Source organism: Astatotilapia calliptera, chromosome 19, assembly GCF_964374335.1.
Source record: "Astatotilapia calliptera chromosome 19, fAstCal68.1, whole genome shotgun sequence".
In the NCBI taxonomy this organism is placed as follows: domain Eukaryota; kingdom Metazoa; phylum Chordata; class Actinopteri; order Cichliformes; family Cichlidae; genus Astatotilapia; species Astatotilapia calliptera.
This window is the reverse complement of record NC_137440.1, coordinates 13,939,196-13,960,533: the sequence shown is the minus strand read 5'-3', so window position 1 is coordinate 13,960,533 and position 21,338 is coordinate 13,939,196. Positions and strand designations below refer to the sequence as shown.

The following is a 21,338-nucleotide window of genomic DNA, read 5'->3' as shown; positions in this document are numbered from 1 at the left end:
TTCACTCACATCTGCTTTATAAATAGTGGAACAATTATTTGCTTCGCAGAAGGAACAAGACTTACAGCAAAACAAAGGCTCTGTGAGGGCTACTGGCCTGAAACACACCTTTTTTGGGTTGGGGTATAGCATGAAGGCAAATCCACTTCCTCCTGGGTTGTTGGAAAAACTCCAGGTGATGAGCTCATGAAGGTCCTGTAGAGAATAAACATGAATGAATGAGTTAAATGGTGGAGTACACCTTGGACTGGTCACCTGGCAAGAAACTTTTTATATATTTTTTAAATTTCGAAAGCATTCAAAGTGATAGAGGGAAGTAACCATAAAAGTGTCTAGGTAAGAAAAAAAAAGTTGTCAAAGAAGACTCAAAGAAGGCAAATCTACATATAAAATACGATTTTATTAAGAAAATGTAACTTTACAGGCAGCTATGCAGCTAAATATATAAAAACCCACAAGACAAATTATTTTTAAAGGTCCCAGCTGTTGGAAAAAAAGAGAATTGCTGAAGATCACAAAGAAAATGCTTTATTCAAAGAAGCAGAACGCAACCTCTCACTATTATCTTAGGATTGAAACTGACCCAATGAAGTTTGCTGCTTCCTTTCCCCAATATAAAAGGAATTTTAAAAAGCAGCTGAAATAGAAAAATACATATAAAAACAAATGTACAGTTAAATGTGACATTTTTTTCTTTGAATTTCCATTTTCCTAGATTTTTTAAAATTTATTTACTTATCAGTTTAATTTCCCATCCACTTCATTCATTTTTGATTCATACAGTAGTCCCATGTCATTCACTAACTTCTGTATTTTGTTTCTATTAAAACTAGAGATGGACCGATCTGATATTACGTATTGGTATCAGTCCAATACTGACCTAAATTACTGGATCGGATATCAGAGAGAAATCGGAGAGAAATCAAAAATGTAATCCGATCCATTAAATATCACGTAACTCAGCTCATAACCTTAGCACGTCGAGCAGTATGCGTGACGTGATAGAGTGGCTGTGGCGTGCGAGACCTCTCGGTGGTCTGGTTGAGTGTTTGGAGCCTCGCTACCAAACCAGCATTTCATCTCCAAGAAAGTTATCCCAGAGAGAAGTAAAGCAAGTGTGTAAATTCATCTCTGAATGTTTGTACAGCATTCCCATATTAAGCCCTGCCTCTTCTGCAGGGGCGGGTGTAGCAAAATTTAGCCAGGGGGGCCGATAGGGCATTAACAGGAAAAGGGGGGCACAAAAACATACTTTTCTTTCTTATTCTCAGTTAAAATGTCTAGCTTTTAATAAATAACTATCTGAATCTTACACCCAAAGTTTTAATCTGATGTAAAATGTATAAAATCCATTACTGTATATAGTAACTATTAAGTCTAATATACCCTAGGAAGCTACTTTTTTCCTTTGGGAAGGTTCCATCTGTGCAGTCTGCAAATTTGTTGAAGAAAGATGTTAAGCATCATGAGGTGGAGGGTGGGGGTGCTTCCCTTTTTTTTTTTTTTTTTTTTGCTGGGAGTTGGCAACCCTATTACCGTAGTTAGGTTGCTTAATATTTCCGCTAAGTGCTCTTTAAAATACCAGAATAAGGAGGATGGAGTAGGTTTAAGTTTATTAGATTGATCAGTTTTGCTGAACTATGAAATATTTTGGGTGCAGTGTATTTTTTGCATACAGGTTTAACAGAATAGCTTTATTTATTTATTTTTTTAAAACTTCAGTATGAACTTATACAAAACACAGCAAGATATTAAAACAGTTTTATTGATTAAAAAATACACTATATCGGATTCATATCGGTATCAGCAGATATCCAAATTTATGATATCGGTATCGGTATTGGACATACAAAAGTGGTATCGTGCCATCTCTAATTCAAACACAGATTGACAAGTTTGCAATACTATTTATAAATAAAAAGCAGTTATTCAGTCATTGACATAATATGCAGAGAGGCATATGGTTTACAGCTTTAAATGATAGTGTTTGTTATAGTTTCACATTATTGTGTTTAGTTGTTTCAAAGTAATAAAGTGTTATAGCTAATTCACAGAAAACAAGTTTTTGAAATATCTTCTTGTGTTTTCCAGATGAAACGTGCATCTGTCTTTCAGCTGGCTTAAGTGTACATGGAAACGTACATCCACTGAAAATAAGACAGAGATTATTTATTAATAACATTTAAGTATCACCATTTAAACGAATGCATTTTCTTTGTATAAATATTTATATTTATTTATTCGTTTGCTCTGTCAGCACTAAAGTGACTTTATTACCTCTGACTCCTTGAGATGAATGGATTTTCCATCAGACAACTGTTTGAAGATTTCTGTTGAAGAACACAACTTTGAGTTTAAACTGTACAAATCATGAACCTTAATCAAATCTTAGAAGCGAGAAAGATGTTTTCAACTGAAAAAACTTTTCATTCTCACTGCATGAGATTTATTTTCAGCTATCTACACATCTACTGTTGTTATTTCTTCTCGGCTTCACTTACTCTTCATGCAGTCCAAGCGAATCATGAGATTGATGAAGCACTCCAGTGCCATGTGTCCAGAGGAGGCGCCATAGCGCAGAGCCATCAGACTGAGCATGTCATCTGAAACCTTCATTCCTGAAGAACACACACAGTCAGACTTGAGGAGGAGTTTGCTTATCTATCCATCTATCTAATTGCATTATTAAGCTGGTATGAAATCCCATGCCATTTGTGAGGATGACAGACAGTAGTCACAATATTCAGCCATGTGCAAAGTCATAAGGATGACCTGACATCAAGAGTAAGTAAGTAGGATGTGGGCCAACAGCTGGACTCGGGATTATCTAATCTTGCCATCAGGCTTTAAATATGTTTGGAAAACAATCTCATCCAGCTCCAAAGGAGCTATTCAGGGCTTTGGTTGTTTCATGGGATGGGTAGTGTACAGGGAGGGAGGTTCTCTGGTTGAACCTGTCCTGTCTGGCTGATGCAAATAAAGCAGAAGTCACAGATAAAGGTATATTTTGCCTAACCAGATAATAAGGACAAGGGGGGCAGGTATTTGCAGATATTAGAAACCCTCATTTCCCCTCATCCAAATGCACCAGGAAGTGGTTTGTGTGCTTGTAACTTTATGATGATAATTTTTGTACAAACATTAACATGTTTACTGTGACGTTTACAATATCATCTATATAATGAATATATATTAATTATACAATACTATACTATAATTCTTGTATTTTTTCTAATGATAATTTATGCAGTTAAACTATAATCTAGAATTTTATTACATAATTTAATGTGATTCAGTGTTGCAGTATGAAGCACAGAAATTTTTTTTTGTTCATACTATTTATATTTGAACATATTACATTTATATTAAATATACTGAATCCTTGTCTGATATACCTGAAGCTACAAATGCGTTCCTCAGCTCACTCAGTGACAGCGTTCCTGTTTTTGAAACGTCGGTGAGGAAGAAAGTCTCCTGATAAGAGAAGAAAAAAAAAAGAAACTGTGATCAGGGAAAATCTTCACATCTATAGCAGATGTATTGATATATGTTTTAAGGCTGTTTTTTTCCCTTTACCTTGTACTTGGTGACCTTGTTCCACAGACGGACAAATTCCTCACTGTTTAGTTTGCCTGTGATTGATGTCTTTTAAAACCCACATTAAGGTAGCAAAGGGACAAATCTTAGTCTGGTCTTTCAGATGAGTAATGCTGGTTATATCAACAGAAGACCACTCAGGTTTGCTTACACATAGACTATTCTTCTGTTATGTACCTACAAAGATTCATTGTTACTTTTCAACAGCTCAGAAAGGCAAACTACAAAGTTTCTTAATCTGCTTTTTCTAGTATCACATGTATTATAACAGGATACATCAATTAGAGCCACCATGCTGCGACAGGCATCAAGGCTGAACCCTCCAGATTTCATTTCTCCTAAATAAAACAGAGTTGAATTAGCAAAGACAGTGTAGCACGATTGTCATCCACAGTATTCAGAGTCATAGACTGCATGTCGAAGTAGCCATGGCGATTAAGAAACTGAGGGTCTTGCACACCCTGCTGTATTACTGATGTTTACACTCATGTGGACCACAGTTAATTTTGTATTAATAAGTTAGAGTCATAGTCTCATAAACCAGAGTTTGCCAGAGTCCGATGAAGGCTTACAGGAAATAATACTGATTTATAAATTGGACGGGTCAGACCTGGAAACTACGCTATATGAACAAAAGTATTTACAGGGCTCCAAACCTCCTCTGGCAATAACATCAGCACAAAAACTGTGCACAAGGAGCTTCATGGAATGGGTTCCCATGGCCAAACAGCCATGTGTAGGTGGCCCAGTAAATTTAAATTGAGCTTGACAGACTTTTTAAAGGCCAAACCTTTCAGGATGTTTTCATTTAGAAGCCTCTGGAGCTGCTCAGCATCCACTTCTTCATACTGAAACATTAATTGATTTGGTTTACTACATGATACATTACACAGACGTTAGACACATAATGCTATATAAACTTGTAATATTGCAGTAATGCGGCTAATATTATTAGCAAAAAGATCTTTTTTAATTACCTTGTCAGAGTATTGACGGAAGAATGTTTTCTTGTTTTCTTCATCCTGATGGTTTTTTACTTTTGTGACCTGACGAGTCAACAGTTCACATTAATAACACATGAACAGCAAAATAACACGGACACAATTAAATGATTTGTTACAAACCTTTTCAACTGGCTCATATCTTTGCTCATTTGAATTTGAATTCTCACTGTGGGGAGACCAATATGCATTACTTTCATAGAAATCTTGGCTCCCAATAGAGGGAGCCAAGGGAGCCTTGGCTCATGTGATTAGGTAGAGGATCATCAGGGGGACCTTTTGTCCCTCTTTTGGGGGGATACTCCTACTGGGTTTAAATCTGGGACTCTCCACCATTTGACCTTAGAACTGAAGAAGCTTCTTGGATGAGAGGTGAAACGTCTTCAAGCAACTTAAAGAAGCCCAGACGCTTTTCTTTCCAAGCTCCTTAGATTACGATGATCTGGATGACTGAGAACCTTCACAGACATCTACAGACTGAAATCCTTGCCCATTCTTCTTTGCAAAACAGCTCCAGCTCAGTCAGATTAGATGGACAGCGTTTGTGAACAGCAGTTTTCAGATCTTGCCACAGATTCTGGATTGGATTTAGATCTGGACTTTGACTCAGCCATTCTAACACATGGATATGTTTTGTTTTAAACCAGTCCATTGTTGCCCTGGCTTTATGTTTAGGGTCGTTGTCCTGCTGGAAGGTGAACCTCCGCCCCAGTCTCAAGTCTTATGCAGACTCCAAGAGGTTTTCTTCCAAGATTGCCCTGTATTTGGCTCCATCCATCTTCCCATCAACTCTGACCAGCTTCCCTGTCCCTGCTGAAGAGAAGCACCCCCAGAGCATGATGCTGCCACCACCATATTTGACAGTGGGGATGGTGTGTTCAGAGTGATGTGCAGTGTTAGTTTTCCGCCACACACAGCGTTTTGCATTTTGGCCAAAAAGTTCCATTTTGGTCTCATCTGACCAGAGCAGCTTCTTCCACATGTTTGCTGTGTCCCCCACGTGGCTTGTGGCAAACTGCAAACAAGTCTTCTTATGGTTTCTGTTAACAATGGCTTTCTTCTTGCCACTCTTTATGCAAAGACCAACTTTGTGCAGTGCACGACTAATAGTTTTCCTATGGACAGATTCCCCCACCTGAGCTGTAGATCTCTGCAGCTCGTCCAGAGTCACCATGGGCCTCTTGGCTGCATTTCTGATCAGCGCTCTCCTTGTTCGGCCTGTGAGTTTAGGTGGACGGCCTTGTCTTGGTAGGTTTACAGTTGTGCCATACTCCTTCCATTTCTGAATGATTGCTTGAACAGTGCTCCGTGTGATGTTCAAGGCTTGGGAAATCTTTTTGTAGTCTAAGCCTGCTTTAAATTTCTCAATAACTTCATCCCTGACCTGTCTGGTGTGTTCTTTGGACTTCATGGTGTTGTTGCTCCCAATATTCTCTTAGACAACCTCTGAGGCCGTCACAGAGCAGCTGTTTTTGTACTGACATTAGATTACACACAGGTGCACTCTATTTAGTCATTAGCACTCATCAGGCAATGTCTATGGGCAACTGACTGCACTCAGACCAAAGGGGGCTGAATAATTACGCACACCCCACTTTGCAGTTATTTATTTGTAAAAAATGTTTGGAATCATGTATGATTTTCGTTCCCCTTCTCACGTGTACACCACTTTGTGTTGGTCTTTCACGTGGAATTCTAATAAAATTGATTCATGTTTGTGGCTGTAATGTGACAAAATGTGGGAAAGTTCAAGGGGGCCGAATACTTTTGCAAGCCACTGTATGTGTATTATAAACATGAAATAGAATAAATTAGCTTCTTACGTCTTTGGTCACCTTGAAGGACGTCAGGAATTTCATTCATGTTGGGAATAAATAATAATTCAGTTAGTCATTAGTTAGTTATTTCAACATGTGCACAGCCACTGTATGAATGTTTGGACAGCATATTAAAGCTTGGCTTGCTAACAAAATGTTTTCTAGCCCACAAATAATTTTTATGTTGTAGTTAATTTTTGATCTGTCATTTTCTGCATTTAAATGCCACATTATTATTGTTGTTTCCACATTACGATACAAATTCTGACAATGGTTAAATACATTTTCATGCTCTGAAAATGTCAACTTCAACATGGTTTTTATTTTCACCATAGTTAGTTTATGTTCTCTTTTGCATGCATTTTCTTTCCATATGTATGATAGATAGAGACAGAGAAATACTTACTAAATATACAGAAAAACCAATGTGGAGGTTCTACACCAGGCGTCTGTTCCTCTTGTCAGGCTTTTGCATGAGAGACACTAGGATGTTTTTCTCCCCATTGGACTCAGAGTTTTCACCTACGACCTTAATTCGATACTGTGGATTTGTCCAGAAAGTGTCTGGAGGACATAGAGGGAAAAATATGTTTTATTTACATGAATTGAAGATTAAAACATTATGTTTTTGCTGTATGTGGCGCTGGCCCTTTCCCTCATTCCTCTTATTTGTCAGAGCTCAGTGACAATCAGTTTCTGCATGTTTCTGTAAAATCTTATTTTCTTGCAAATGTTTTTCTGTATTATAGCAAAACATTAATATTGTTTTAATGTACAACAGAACATTTAAACACCTATATTCCAGTATATGCTATATAATTACCTCTGTTATTTATGCAGCCTCCAGCAGTAGTTCCAGCAACCCACCGACCCTCGTACACAGAGGTCTTCCACTGAGCAGAGGATTTTCCATCTATGAAGTCTGGTTTCAGGCCACAGATGTCAAGATCTGTGTAGAACTTACAGAGATCTTCAAATGCCATCCTGTTAATAAAATCAGGTAGATTCTCATTCCTAATTTATTTAGATGTGATGTCAAAGTATAAAACTCTAAGCTTATAACATAGTACAGAGTAAATAAAGCAAAAAAAGAGAAAACTACAACTTCTGGTGGTATTAATATAATACCGCCAGAGGTTGTAGTTTTCTTTTGACGAAATTTGCTTACCAAAACTCTCCATCATCAGCCACTGAAAGGCACTTTTGGCGGTCTTGAGAACTCAGTGGGACCTTAAAGACAGTATTTTAGGTAAGAGATGACACATTATGTTGTTAATTTTTATCTAGAGTTGCATGTATTGAAGAAAAAATATTCCCTAAGTAAATATAGGCAGTGTTTGGTAAGTTACTTTAAATTAGTAACTTAGTTACATTAATAGTTACTTCTATCAAAAGTAACTCTGTTACTTCAAGTTACTCGTTACTTTCAAAGTAACTAGTTACTAGGGAAAGTAACTTTGGTTTTACTCAGAATTCTCTTGTTAATGTGTTTCTTCCATAACTTTGCCAGTCTTCTAGCTTGCTTACTTTCCACAAGTGCACTGTGCTACCTTCCAACAGAAAGGAAAAAATAATGTGCATATTTCCACGAGAGAAATCCAACGCCTGGGCCGTCGTTGAGCACCCCCATGATTCTAGCCTACGTCACAGCGTCATGTGCGCTTCTTACATCCAACACAAAAACTGCAGTCGTGGTGCTTTGATTGTACTCAGAACTCGGAAATTCTGCCTTCTGAATAGGAAGATGTAGGTAACACCAGACTGCAGATGAGCTGCATACAGGGCTGGACTGGGACAAAAAATCAGCCCAGGCATTTTGACTAGAGAGCGGCCGCCATTATAGGAAAAATCATAAAGCCTTTGAATGAAAACAAACGCTGTTGTGACAGTGATATACACTGTTTTGATGGTATATATGTATCAATCTATCAATTGTTTGTTGTAAGATTGAGATAATTATTCATTAAAAGCTAGATATTTTAAATGAGAATAAGAAAGAAAAGTATTTCTTTGTGCCCCCCTCTCCCTGTTAATGCCCTACATGGCCCCCCCGGCAAAACTTAGCTAGACCCGCCCCTGCAGTTGCCAGCCGTCAGCTACGTAAAAAAGGATCCTGGGGTTATTTGTCTCTCAGAAACAGTTCATAACTTCCCTTCAACTCATTCATGTCACCTAAAAGGTAAACCTGTTTCTCCATCACCTGTTCAGCTCTGATGATTCAGTAAGGACATCTCCTGGTTTCATCTTCATGTTTCCCTCTCACCACATACCCAAACCGATATCATGACCAGCAGCTTTTACAGCTGTGGCTCCAGCAAACATCAGCTGATACTAGAAAGCATCTAAGTATTCTAACAACAGCTGATCAAGCTTAAATGTGCTGCTGTTGTTTAGCGCGACATCCGCTGGTTTCCTCTTTCGGCGCAAAGTGAGCGATAAACAAACGAGAGAGAAAATCCGATCAGCTGATCATTGATCAGTTTCATGATTGAAGTAGCAACAGGAGAGGGAGGGGTGAGAATGAGAGAAGAAGAGGCAGCTGTGCAGCAAAGACACAGAATAACTCCAGCTTTGTGTCTTTTTCATTCTAGCTGAAGTCCGGGACAAACTGTGTCCCTTTTCACCTCGATACGAAACGCTTGATATTTTCTCTGAATACAAGACAATTCCGTTTTTCATGGGTCATCCGACCGTCGGCCGCCTCTGGTCTCTGCTTCACCTGCTTCCCCTTTCCCCCATCCACCTGCTGGCCTCCTCCACTTGCTAATGTTACTGAATCTGTGGAAGCTCCACGATAGCCACCGCAAGAAGTAACGAATAACGACCCTATCTAAATCCCAGTAACGATTGAATCCTGATTTTGGCATAATAACTAGTTACCGTGCTCGTTACCACAATAATAACGTAGTTACTGTAACGCGTTAGTCCCAACACTCAATATAGGTTAAAAGGTTGTACTTTCACCTGCATTTTAAACTAAATATTACACCAGTTTGTTTAAGCAGTAACTGGAAAAAACAGTTCAGACTAAATTTCCCTTAAAGACCAGAACTACTTGAGTAACTGAGTCACTTTTAGAGCAGCAAGTACACAATGCAGATGTCAACATTTTTACAACATGTAATTTTATCCATCATGTCTTCATGAAACAGTACCAAAGCTGATTACTGCTTACCAATCACTCCAGTCTCCTTCCCACTCTCCTTTGCCCCAGGGGTTCCACAAACGGATCAGCTTCACAATTTTTCCTTGGCTAATAAGCTGGCAGCAGGCAACAGAAAAATCAGTTGTTATGGTATTTAAATGTATGCTCAAAGGTTTTTAAATCTCCCCTTTAACATATTTGTCCAATATGTCAGGAACCTGTTTTTGCTGTAATTCTTCCTAAACTGCATACTGTGGGAAATGTTATTACTGTAGATTCACTTCCAATAATAACTGTGATTACTGTCTAATTCTTTACCTCTTTAACCCCTGTTACAGTGTAGGCGTGCCCTTGGACCAGTCCATTTGGCAAAACTGTGTTAGCAGATGTTTCCTACAACCAAAGAACATTATTTTTATTTTTTACAATGACCAAAGACTTCTGATACAATAATATCATTAGGAAAAAGTGACTGCAAAATTTTTCGTTATGTTGATTTAAAGCAAATTTCAACATTTTGCGACACACTTATTTGTCTTCATAAAGCTACTTCTGGCAGTCGATTAACAAAAAAGTTCAAATCAAATCACTTTTATTGTCACATCACATGTGCAGGTACATTGGTACAGCACATGTGAGTGAAATTCTTGTGTGCGAGCTTCACAAGCAACAGAGTTGTGCAAAATACAATAATGTAAACAAGCAAAATACAAGAATGGCCACATCTGAAACTAATAAATATATGTACAATATATAATAGTATATGCATTTCTGGATGTGTATACTAAATATTTTTCTACGTGTGTGTGTGTGTGTGTGTGTGTGTGTGTGTGTGTGTGTGTGTGTGTGTGTGTGTGTACACATATTTTACAAATTAAATAGAGTAAGCAATAAATAAAAATATAGAAAATAAAATATACAGAGTGAGACATGTGCAAAACAGTGGCGTTACTGTACAGTATGGAGTGCATAATGTTAAAGTTCCAGTAGTGAAGCTGAGGTGTCTATGAAGTGTTCAGCAGTCTGATGGCCTGGTGGAAGAAGCTGTCTCTCAGTCTGCTGGTTCGGGACCGGATGCTGCAGAACCTCCTTCCTGATGGAAGCAGTCTGAACAGTTTATGGCTGGGGTGACTGGAGTCCTTGATGATCCTCCCCGCTTTCCTCAGGCACCGCTTCCTGTAGATGTCTTGGAGGGAGGGAAGCTCACCTCCAATTATCCGTTCACAGCACCGCACTACTCGCTGGAGAGTCTAGCTATCAACTCAAGTCACCCTCAATATAAGGATTCACAGATGCGGGAGACCAAAGTTACAAAAAAAATATTTCTTCTAAAATTAAAAAAAGGCTTTTGCCATGAAAATGATGGGTATAATCTATGTACATCATTCTCAGTTCATGTATGCATACAAAAAAAATCCACATCACAAGATGCTTGTGTTCAAGTATATTCACCATCTTCATCTCCATGATTTAGCATTCTCATCTTTCCATGAGAAGGCGGTGCTGTTGCCATACCAGGTGGTGATGCATCTAGTGAGGATGCTCTCAATGGCACAGTGATAGAAGGTCCTGAGGATGCAGGGACTCATGCCGAATCTTTTCAGTCTCCTGAGAAAGAAGAGGCGCTGCTGCGCCTTCTTCACTGTTTTGTTTGTGTGTACTGACCATGTAAGATCCTCAGCCAGGTGTACGCCAAGGAACCGGAAGCTGCTCACTCTCTCCACAGCAGCGCCGCTGATGGTGATGGGGGTGTGTACTTCTCTGCACCTCCGGAAGTCCACTATCAACTCCTTTGTCTTTGCGACGTCGAGGGTGAGATGGTTGTAAGTAAGTAAGTAAGTAAAATTTATTTATATAGCACTTTTTAAGACAAAAACGCTGTTACAAAGTGCTTCACATAAAAACATGTCAAACGAACAATATTAGAAGAAATATAAAAGCATATCAAACAGGCAATAGTACAATATAAATATAAAATAAGACAACATATTACCCAAATGCCTGTCTAAACAGATGAGTTTTAAGCTGTTTTTTAAAAGAGGCCACCGTGTCGATGGTGCGTAGTGAGGAGGGTAAACCGTTCCACAGTATTGGAGCCAGGGTTTGAAAAGCGTGATCCCCCTTTGTTTTCAGACGAGTCCGTGGAATAGATAGACGACCACTATCAGTGGATCTAAGAGTTCGCTTTGGAGAATAGGGTTTGAGAAGCTCCGAGATATAGATGGGGGCCTCACCTTGTAGAGACATAAACGTAAAGGTGAGGATTTTAAACTTATATCTATACCCAATCGGAAGCCAATGCAAGGATTTTAGTATAGGAGTGATATGGGAAAATTTATTGCTGTGGGTTAAAAGCCTTGCTGCAGCATTTTGAACCGCTTGGAGCCGATTTAGTGAGGCCTTAGATACACAGGAGAAAAGTGCATTACAATAGTCTAGCCGGGAGGAAATAAAGGTGTGGACAAGCATCTCCAGTTCGGTTGTGGAGACAATAGTCCTGAGTTTGGCAATATTTCTTAAGTGGAAAAAGCAGGAACGGGTCACGGATTTAATATGAACGTCAAAGGACAAAGATTGGTCAAAAATTATCCCAAGATTCCGAGCAGTGGCTTTTATCGTCGATGAAAAAGCACCCAGATGTTGACTAATTTGGGGCTTGATATTCTCTGGGGCAAGGATTAAGCACTCTGTCTTATCTGCGTTCAGTTGCAGGAAATTGTTTGTCATCCAAAGATTAATTTCCTTAAGACAGTCCATAAGAGTGGATAGCTTGTCTAATTCCCAAGATTTAAAAGAAATGTATAATTGGATGTCGTCTGCATACAAATGATAAGAAATATTTTTGAAACCGCTAATGATCCGGCCTAAGGGAAGAATATATAGTGAAAATAACAGGGGGCTTAAAACCGAACCTTGTGGAACTCCACATAGGAACTTCGCCACGTCTGATTGGAAGTTTCCCACTGAAACTAGAAGCGTCCTATCTTCCAGAAATGAGGTGAACCACTTTAGGACAGATCCAGATATCCCTACCATGCAATTTAAGCGATGGATTAAGATCTGATGGTCAACGGTATCAAAGGCTGAACTAAGGTCCAGAAGAACCAGGACTGAGCAATCACCCCTGTCTGCAGCCATCAAGAGGTCATTTGTGACTTTCAGCAGAGCTATTTCTGTAGAGTGTAACTTTCTAAAACCCGATTGGAATTTATCAAGAATGTTATGCTTCTCCAGCGCTTTCTTTACTTGTAGCCAAACAACTTTTTCTAAGATTTTAGAGATAAAAGGAAGTTTTGAGATGGGCCTGTAGCTTGACTGAAGTGTTGGATCCAGGTTAGGCTTTTTCAGCAGAGGTTGAATAACCCCCTGTTTAAAGCACCTGGGGACAGAGCCAGATAGCAATGAATGGTTTATCAGCGTGACCACAGAGGGCCCGATGGTCTCAAAAACTTTACAAAATAGATGAGTAGGTAAGACATCAGCTAAACTCGTTGAAGGATTCAATTGAGTCGGTGTTTCCAATAAATCCTCTAAAGAAACTGGGAGGAAAGATTCCATAATTATGGAGTGTGGACGATCATAGTTGGTGGGGTTACCTGAGGGAGTTATGTTACCTCTTAGGCAACTAATCTTATCTTGAAAAAATTTTAAAAATTCATTACAGTCTTTATCTGAAAAGACAGGTATACATGGCGTTGGGGGGGAGACGATGCTACTCACTGTATCAAAGACAACTTTCGGATTTCTTTTTCCTACTGCAAGTAGTTGAGAGAAGTAAGTGGTAAAATGGTAAATGGCCTGTATTTATATAGCGCTTTACTAGTCCCTAAGGACCCCAAAGCGCTTTACATATCCAGTCATCCACCCATTCACACACACATTCACACACTGGTGATGGCAAGCTACATTGTAGCCACAGCCACCCTGGGACGCACTGACAGAGGCGAGGCTGCCGGACACTGGCGCCACCGGGCCCTCTGACCACCACCAGTAGGCAACGGGTGAAGTGTCTTGCCCAAGGACACAACGACCGAGACTGTCCAAGCCGGGGCTCGAACCGGCAACCTTCCGATTACAAGGCGACCTCCCAACTCTTGAGCCACGATCGCCCCCAGTGGCTCTTGAGTCTGTCACCATGTCATTAAAGGTAGATAATAGTTCTTTTAAATGGAGCTTGTGAACCTCGAGTTTTGTGATTTTCCACAGGCGCTCGGTTTTTCGGCATATTCACCTAAAGCTGCGGATAGCTTCTGTAAACCAGGGCGGGCATTTAACAGTACTGCCTTTCCTGATTTTAAGAGGAGCCACTTTATCTAGAATTTTTTGACATTGTGAATTGAAGGAGGCCATCTGCTGATCTATATCATCTGTTTCAGATAAATTGTTATCAAACAATTCCATAAATTCTTCTACCGCTGAGTCGTTAATTAATCGTGAACGCTTCTCATAAACAGAGGGTAGAGTGTCATAAGTAAAAGAAAGGTCAAATAAAAGGTATTTATGATCACTAATAAAAATGTCTCTGCAATGGACTGGGCCAATATCCAAACCCAGTGATAATATCAGGTCCAGGGTGTGGCCACCACTGTGTGTTGGCCCAGTCACATGTTGGACAAGGTTAAAAGAGTCTAAGAGAGTGAGAAAATCCGAAGCAGCGTGACATGAACTGTCATCAACATGAAGATTAAAATCCCCCAGCAGAAGAATTCTTTCCAGCTTAATGGTGGAGGATAGAAAATCCCCAAACTCCACTAAGAAACTCCTAGCTAGTCCCGGTGGCCTATAGATTAAAATCACATAGAAGGGGTGAGTCCTATTGATCTTCATCATCTGGATTTCAAAGGAGTTAAAGGAGGGGGTCTTTACCAGCCGACAGAAAAAGGAGTTTCTAGAAATAACTGCCAACCCACCACCACGTCCTGAGAGACGCGGTGTGGTTAAGCACTTACAGTCTGCTGGACACAGTTCATTAAAATGGACAAATTCCATATTCCGCTGCCAGGTTTCAGTTAGGAACATAAAGTCCAAATTATTCCTAATGAAAAGGTCGTTGAGAACAAATGCCTTATTTGAGATCGAGCGGCAATTTAATAGAGCCATGTTAATCGGCGGTGCTGGAGCATCACTGTTTACACCCTGAGGGGCTTGGTGCAGGTTCGCACTGCATACTCCTCGGGGCTTTTTACCGTTTAGTATAATCCGTGGGACAATAGGACGGTCACTCACATGGTCTGGGAAGACTGTTCTCAGACACGGCGTCCTGATGAAGCCCAAGCGGGGAAGCTGTGTATTTAGCTGGAGGTCCGCCTTAGCAAAAACAGCCAATGTTGAGAGCTCCAAGCAGGACGTTAAATCAGCGGTACTCTTATATTTCCGTAATCTCACTTGGATGCCCGCTCTCCTTCCTCGTCTTCTCTGACGGTGATTTGTCCGGGAACGGCGGCTCCGGTTTTTCCCTGGCCCGGGCAAGCAAGGGACGTAATGGGCAACAGCTGATCGCCCGGAGGGTGGAGAGAAGCCTCGAAAATATTTCCAGGTTTCATCCATAGATTCCATAGTTGATTTAATCCGAAGTAAAGTGTGGCGATCGTAAACATAGGTAGCTGTAATCTTATCCACAGACAGCAGCAAAATCGGTAATGCAACATAAAACAGGAGAACACAGAGTTTGACAGCGGCATTGCCGATCACAGGCGCCATCTTGTCAAAAGAGTAGCATGATAAGACCCACTGGTGTCTTGACACCAGTGGGTCAGGGCGCTGACCTCCTCCCTGTAAGCTGTCTCATCACTGTTGGTGATAAGACCCACCACTGTAGTGTCGTCCGCAAACTTCACAATGATGTTGGAGTTGTTAGTGGCCGTCGTAGGTGTAGAGTGAGTACAGGAGAGGGCTCAGTACACACCCCTGTGGAGCACCAGTGTTCAGTGTGACGGGGGATGAGGTGATGCTGCCCAGTCTGACCACTTGGCGTCTGTCAGACAGGAAGCTAAGGATCCAGCTGCAGAGGGAGCTGCTCAGTCCTAGATCCTGCAGTTTCCTATCCAGCTTCGAGGGAACGATGGTATTGAATGCTGAGCTGTAATCTACAAACAGCATTCTCACATACGTGTCTCTCTTCTCCAGGTGTGACAGGGCAGTATGTAGTGTCAGGGCTATGGCATCATCAGTGGACCTGTTGTGGCGGTATGCAAACTGTAGAGGGTCCAGTGAGTCGGGTAGTGCAGAGCAGATGAAGTCCCTGACCAGCTTCTCGAAGCATTTGCTTACGATGGGGGTCAGGGCTACAGGTCGCCAGTCGTTCAATGAGGAGATGGTGGAGGATTTGGGTACAGGGACGATGGTGGCCATTTTGAAGCAGGCTGGGACTACAGACAGAGAGAGGGAAAGGTTGAAGATGTGCGTGAACACTCCAGCCAGCTGAGCCGCGCATGACTTGAGGACGCGGCCGGGAATCCCGTCCGGACCAGTAGCTTTGCGTGCGTTCACCTTCCTGAAGCACTTCCGCACATCCTCCTCAGACACAGTGTGCGCACTGACGTCATCCACGGTGCGCACACTGTCCGGTCTCATGGTGTTCGCTGTGTCGAATCTAGCGTAGAATACGTTTAGATCCTCACACAGAGAGGCCGTGGTCTGCAGTGTGCTGGTTTTCCCTCTAAAGTCTGTGATCGTGTTTAGTCCCTGCCACATACTCCGAGGGTTGTCAAACTGTTGCTCCACCCTGTCCCTGTACTCACGTTTGGCTGCTTTGATCGTCTTCCGGAGTTGGTAATGTGCGTGTTTGTAGTCCGATGTACTCTGAAAGTTTTGCAACTTTCAGAGTCAAATAGGTCAAAACTGTCTTCTAGTTCCAGAATCTACATTCCCAATTAAGCACATCCCAAAGTGCATGCTAACTTGGGTTGCATTTTTGCAGTATTGGTTGATTACTCCATAACTGTAACTTATCATTACATCATTGCTTTAGTTTTATATTTTTCGTGGAATATGTTACCAGTTTTATCAGTTGATAATGAAGTGCAGTCTGAGTGGAAAACACTCAACACATTTTAAATCTCACCATCTCTCATCCGCAAAACAAAATCATGATGTGGGAGACCAGGAAGTATTGGCTATCAAGCTCACTTCGGAGGAATGGAGGCACTGGCTGGAGAGCATGGCTCAACCATTTATTGTTTGGACAGACCACAAAAATCTGGCATATCTGCAATCAGCTAAACATCTAAATACTTGACAGAGACGCCCGTGAATATGTTATAGCCTGTTCGACCTGCGCTTGGAATAAGCACTGGAACCAACCACCTGCTGGTCGATTACAACCACTGCCTACTGCTCTCCAATGTGTTGCAACATCCAATCAATCTATCTGAAGCTAGCAGCTACCTTGGGTGGAGTACACAATAGCCTGACATCTCGGTGTGGTGGGGCATTGTCTGCTGGGCTGTGCGGACGCACCTGCAGGGCATCCGCAATCACGCCCGACGTGTTAAAACATGGCGACTCAAGGGTTGGTTTGTGTTGTGGCGAGAAGTGCTGAATAAAGATGGCTAAAATTCAAGATCTGTGGTCCCACCGTGCCTTATTCTCACCACACTGGTGCCGAAACCCAGGACGCGGCACAACAGAGCCAGGGCAGGGAGGGGCTGTCCCAGATGATGGCTGACTTGGCGGCTATCCAGCAGGAGCAGGTGGCAGAGGTACGCGTTAGGCACCTTAGCAGCCGGAGGTGGTAGACGAGGCAGGCAATAGTCCGCGCCGGCCGGAGGAGAGTAAGCGGCTGGGTGAAGGGCTGCTACTGCCAGGAGCAGTGGAGGAGCTGCTCCAGCCGAATGCGGCAGACAAGGCACGCTAGGTGTCTACACCTACTGGAGGTAGAGGAGCCACTGCGGGAAGGGCTGCTCAAGCCGGGAGTGGTGGAGGAGGCCCTCAAGCCGGAGGTGTACGAGGTGCGAGGGGGTCCATGCCTGCTGGGTGAGGAGCCGCTGCATGAGGGGTTGCTCCAGCCGGGAGTGGTAGAGGAGCCGCTGCAGCCAGAGAGGAATCAGGTGCACGAGGGTCCTGTCCAGCCGGGAGCAGTGGAGCAGCTGCTCCAGCCGGAGACAATGGAGGAGCCACGCAGGGAGACAGAGGTCCCCGTGTAAGGGGGACCTGCACGAACTGGGGCCAAGAGCAAGACGCAAGCTGTCCTGGAACAATGGACGAGTGTCCAACCGCCTTTGAGCAGGTGCTCACGGCTGTGCCTGCAGGGTCGTGCCGGTTCGCCAGGTATTCAACTGCCGGACCAGTGTCGCTGCTGGAGGCGTGGGCGGCCTCCGCAAGAGACACTGCCCTGTCATCAGGTTGGAGGCCGGTGGGCGGGAGTAGGTTCGGCCAGATGGCTCCCCGGCCTCAATCGGGCGATGGGTTGTATGTGGTGGGGGTATGTGGTGGGGTGTGGTCTGCGGTGCCGTGCGGACGCACCTGCAGGACATCCGCAATCACGCCCGCCGTGTTAAAACACAGGACTCAGGGGTTGATGTGTGTTGAGGTGAGAAGTGCTGAATAAAGATGGCTCAAATTCAAGATGGTCCCGCTGTGCCTTATTCTCGCCACACTCGGCTACTGCTCTGACTCTGTTTATTTGTGCTTACCCCTTGAGGTGTACCACAGCTCATCAATGTGTTGGATTTGCCAGCTCTGCATATCAGCCCCCACACGTCTGAACTGGCGTCCGACAGCTGGACGCACATGTGGACGCCACCGGTGAAATCCATCACAGCCTCTGAAGGAGTTCCAGAAGTCATGTCGGTGTAGGAACCACAAACCCTGACAGAGGTAGATAATATTTTTCACAGATCCCCCACATGTAACTTGTTCACTGTATATCGGATAAATCATATGTTTCTTTGCATACTTGGCATAAGCTTTCTCCAGCAGAGCAGGCCAGAACTCATTTGGATCTTTGGAGTGAACAAAGATTAGTCTGCCATTGATCGTCGGCAACTTGTCATCAATGACGACGTCCACCCACCGCCCGAATCTCCAGAACTAAAGTAAAGATACAATTGTTTTGTGAGCTTGTTGTGTTTCATGAAATTTGATCATTAGAGACAAAATAATCCAAACACTGTGAAATAAACAGCTTTTAAATTTTCGTTTAGTGGGGGAAAAAAACAGTTAAAGATAATAATTACTTCTCTATACTGATAGTTTAATGATGTTTACCCTGAAGTGAAAAATGCCACAGTAGTTCTCTTTGATTTTTTGGTCGAGCGGAACAACTTGTTCAAAAATGTGATTCTGGAAAGTCAGTGCGCCGATTGATGCAAGAAACCAGCAGTTTCCTGTTTAACAACAACAAAAAAAGAACAATCAGGACTGTAGGCAGATACAAGAGTGTAAATATTAGGAGTGAAGAAATGACCCTACCAAGTACACCTTGACCAAAGTCAAATCTGGAGACGCCATCAACCACAAATTCAGCATCAGGAGCAATTTGCTGTAAAACAGGGAGTATGCCCCAAATTTGAGAGGTTTGGGTCTCAGTTTGAAATATGAAACTCTTCCAGGGCCCTTAATTCACAACTTTTTTATATAACAGAAAATGAAATAAACTGAATAATTATCCTGAAAAGAAGCTCATGATCAAAAGTCAGTCAGAAAAAGAAAGAATAATCATAATTTTGTAAACTTGTGGCTTTGATTCTTTTCAGAATGTGAATATTTCATGTTATTTTTAAACTAGATTACAAACTAACTAATCAGGTTGTTTAGGATAACAGAATGCATTTTTAATAGAATATCTTTTATTTAATCCTTAAGGATTGATTTAATTCTTTTTCACAGCCACTAGAGGGCACTGTTATAGTCAAAATTTCACTTCTTGAGTCATGAGAAGATTTAGTTTCACAATCTCAAATATGGTAGGGCAAAGGTGGGAAAAAATTTTGCTTTGCAGTAATGTGATACTGCGTCTAATGTGCAGTTTAAACATCTTTAAATACTCACCGCAGGTCTTAGCCACTTCACGTGGGCCAGGTCGGAGGGCATCAGTATCCCCTGGCCAACAGACTTTGCATCAGGGGGGAACATGTCATCGAGGTACCTTACTCCTTTGGTTAGACAGTACTGTTTCAGGTTCTTGAAGTCTTGGTTAAAGAACTTCTCAGGGTTGGAGATGCTCCCATATCCCATCTGCTTGTGACGAGCCTCCATAATGTTCAGGCATGCACCAGGAGGAGGCATTGCTGCAGTGTTTGTCTCTGTTTTCAAGAAGTTGGCATGTAAATTTGACAGATTAGTATAATAAATGACACAGTACAAAAAAAACATGTCAGCTCAAATTATAATATATTAATATATATAAATAATGCAAACATTGTTTAGGTTATTTTCTTTCAAAAGAAAAAGAAAATAACTGCAACAAAAAAAGTATCAATGAAATGCCCATATAGTAAGAATATTTAAGAACTATTACTATGAAACTAATAAAAACAAAACAAAACCTAACACTAAAAATAAACAGAAAAAGAAAAACTATAATAACTTTGATTTGAGTCATTAGTCCTTAAATTGTTAAACAAACATTTTACCTGAACGAGTCACGAAAGAGGAAGCATGTTGTTTAGTAGATACGGAGCAGGTCTGCAGGTAAGAGTGGACAGGCTTCAGTCTTATATAATGCCCACAATCCCCTAAATCAGCCAGGACAGGTTGTGGCTCCTCCTTACCTTACTATGGAAATTTCACTTAAACTCCACCACTTTCCTTGGAATTACCCTTGAACCTGCAGGGTTAGTTTTATAGGTGTTTACACACAAGTGTTACGTTTGTAGTCCAAGCGAGTGAAAAAACGCAACACGAGGGTTAGCCCCCCCCACTCCCCACCCAAGTAAGTACACCGACAACAATACCGTTCAAGTGGTAAGCAGCCGTTTATTTTCGTCGGCAGTGAGCAATGCCAAAACAACAAACAAAACTCCCTAGTGATCCCTACGCTTCCCTACACCAAAATAAAAAGAAGCCAAACAAAAGACAAGTCGCTTACCTACCTTTCTAAGGGAAAAAACAGGAGAAAACGTGTTAAAAAAAAAAAACGGCTTCTCATGCCTACAAGGCTGCGGCAGTGACAGTGATATATCAGGCTATTTGACAATCTATTTACAATTATTTACAATATAATAGCCATCCCACCCAGATATACTATTTACACTATTTACAACCAAGTAGACATCCCAACCAGATATACACTCAAAACTCTACACTGCACTAACATAGATCATCACACAGGTTCTTGGTCGAGTGGTGGAGGCTCGGGGAGAGCTTCCAGGTGGCTGTCGTTAAGTCCTTAAGTACCGGAGGTGGTCCATCAATTATCCACACAGGATCCACACAGGACAGGCAGAGACTCCACCCGGATACCAAGCAGCCACGCCCAGGTTTCCACCTCCTAGGAGAGAAAAAGGGGAAAGATACCCACAGCCATCCCCCCCGTGGGAGGCATAACACAACACACACATCACTGGGTCGTAACAGTTCTCCCCCCCCAAAAAATCAAACATCCATCTCTACACAAAGATGTTTGATTCAAGACCGAGAGAGGGCATCAGCCATAACATTCTCTAAGCCCTTTTTGTAACGGATCTCAATGTTGAAGTCCTGTAAGAGTAAGGACCAGCGCATAAGGCGCTGGTTGCTATTCTGCATCCGAGACAGGAACTGGAGAGGGTTGTGGTCCGAGAATACGATGGTTGGAACAGGACTGGATCCAAGGTACACCTCAAAGTGCTGCAAGGC

At 42.0% G+C, this 21,338-nt stretch overlaps 1 pseudogene across 1 annotated transcript; it reads right to left on the bottom strand.

Moving 5' to 3' along the window:
• Positions 1–1,300: 1,300 nt before the first annotated feature.
• Positions 1,301–20,680, bottom strand: LOC145422618 (calpain-1 catalytic subunit-like; annotated as a pseudogene). The gene is made up of 21 exons (XR_013903920.1): positions 19,551–20,680; positions 18,972–19,041; positions 18,768–18,886; positions 18,457–18,590; positions 18,194–18,368; positions 17,796–18,001; positions 17,430–17,587; positions 17,153–17,379; positions 16,947–17,018; positions 14,946–15,016; positions 7,239–7,399; positions 6,831–6,979; positions 4,722–4,835; positions 4,575–4,643; positions 4,388–4,445; positions 3,874–3,935; positions 3,577–3,645; positions 3,396–3,474; positions 2,502–2,618; positions 2,278–2,330; positions 1,301–2,147 (listed from the first exon to the last, which is right to left on the bottom strand). The product of XR_013903920.1 is annotated as a calpain-1 catalytic subunit-like (transcript).
• Positions 20,681–21,338: the final 658 nt, after the last annotated feature.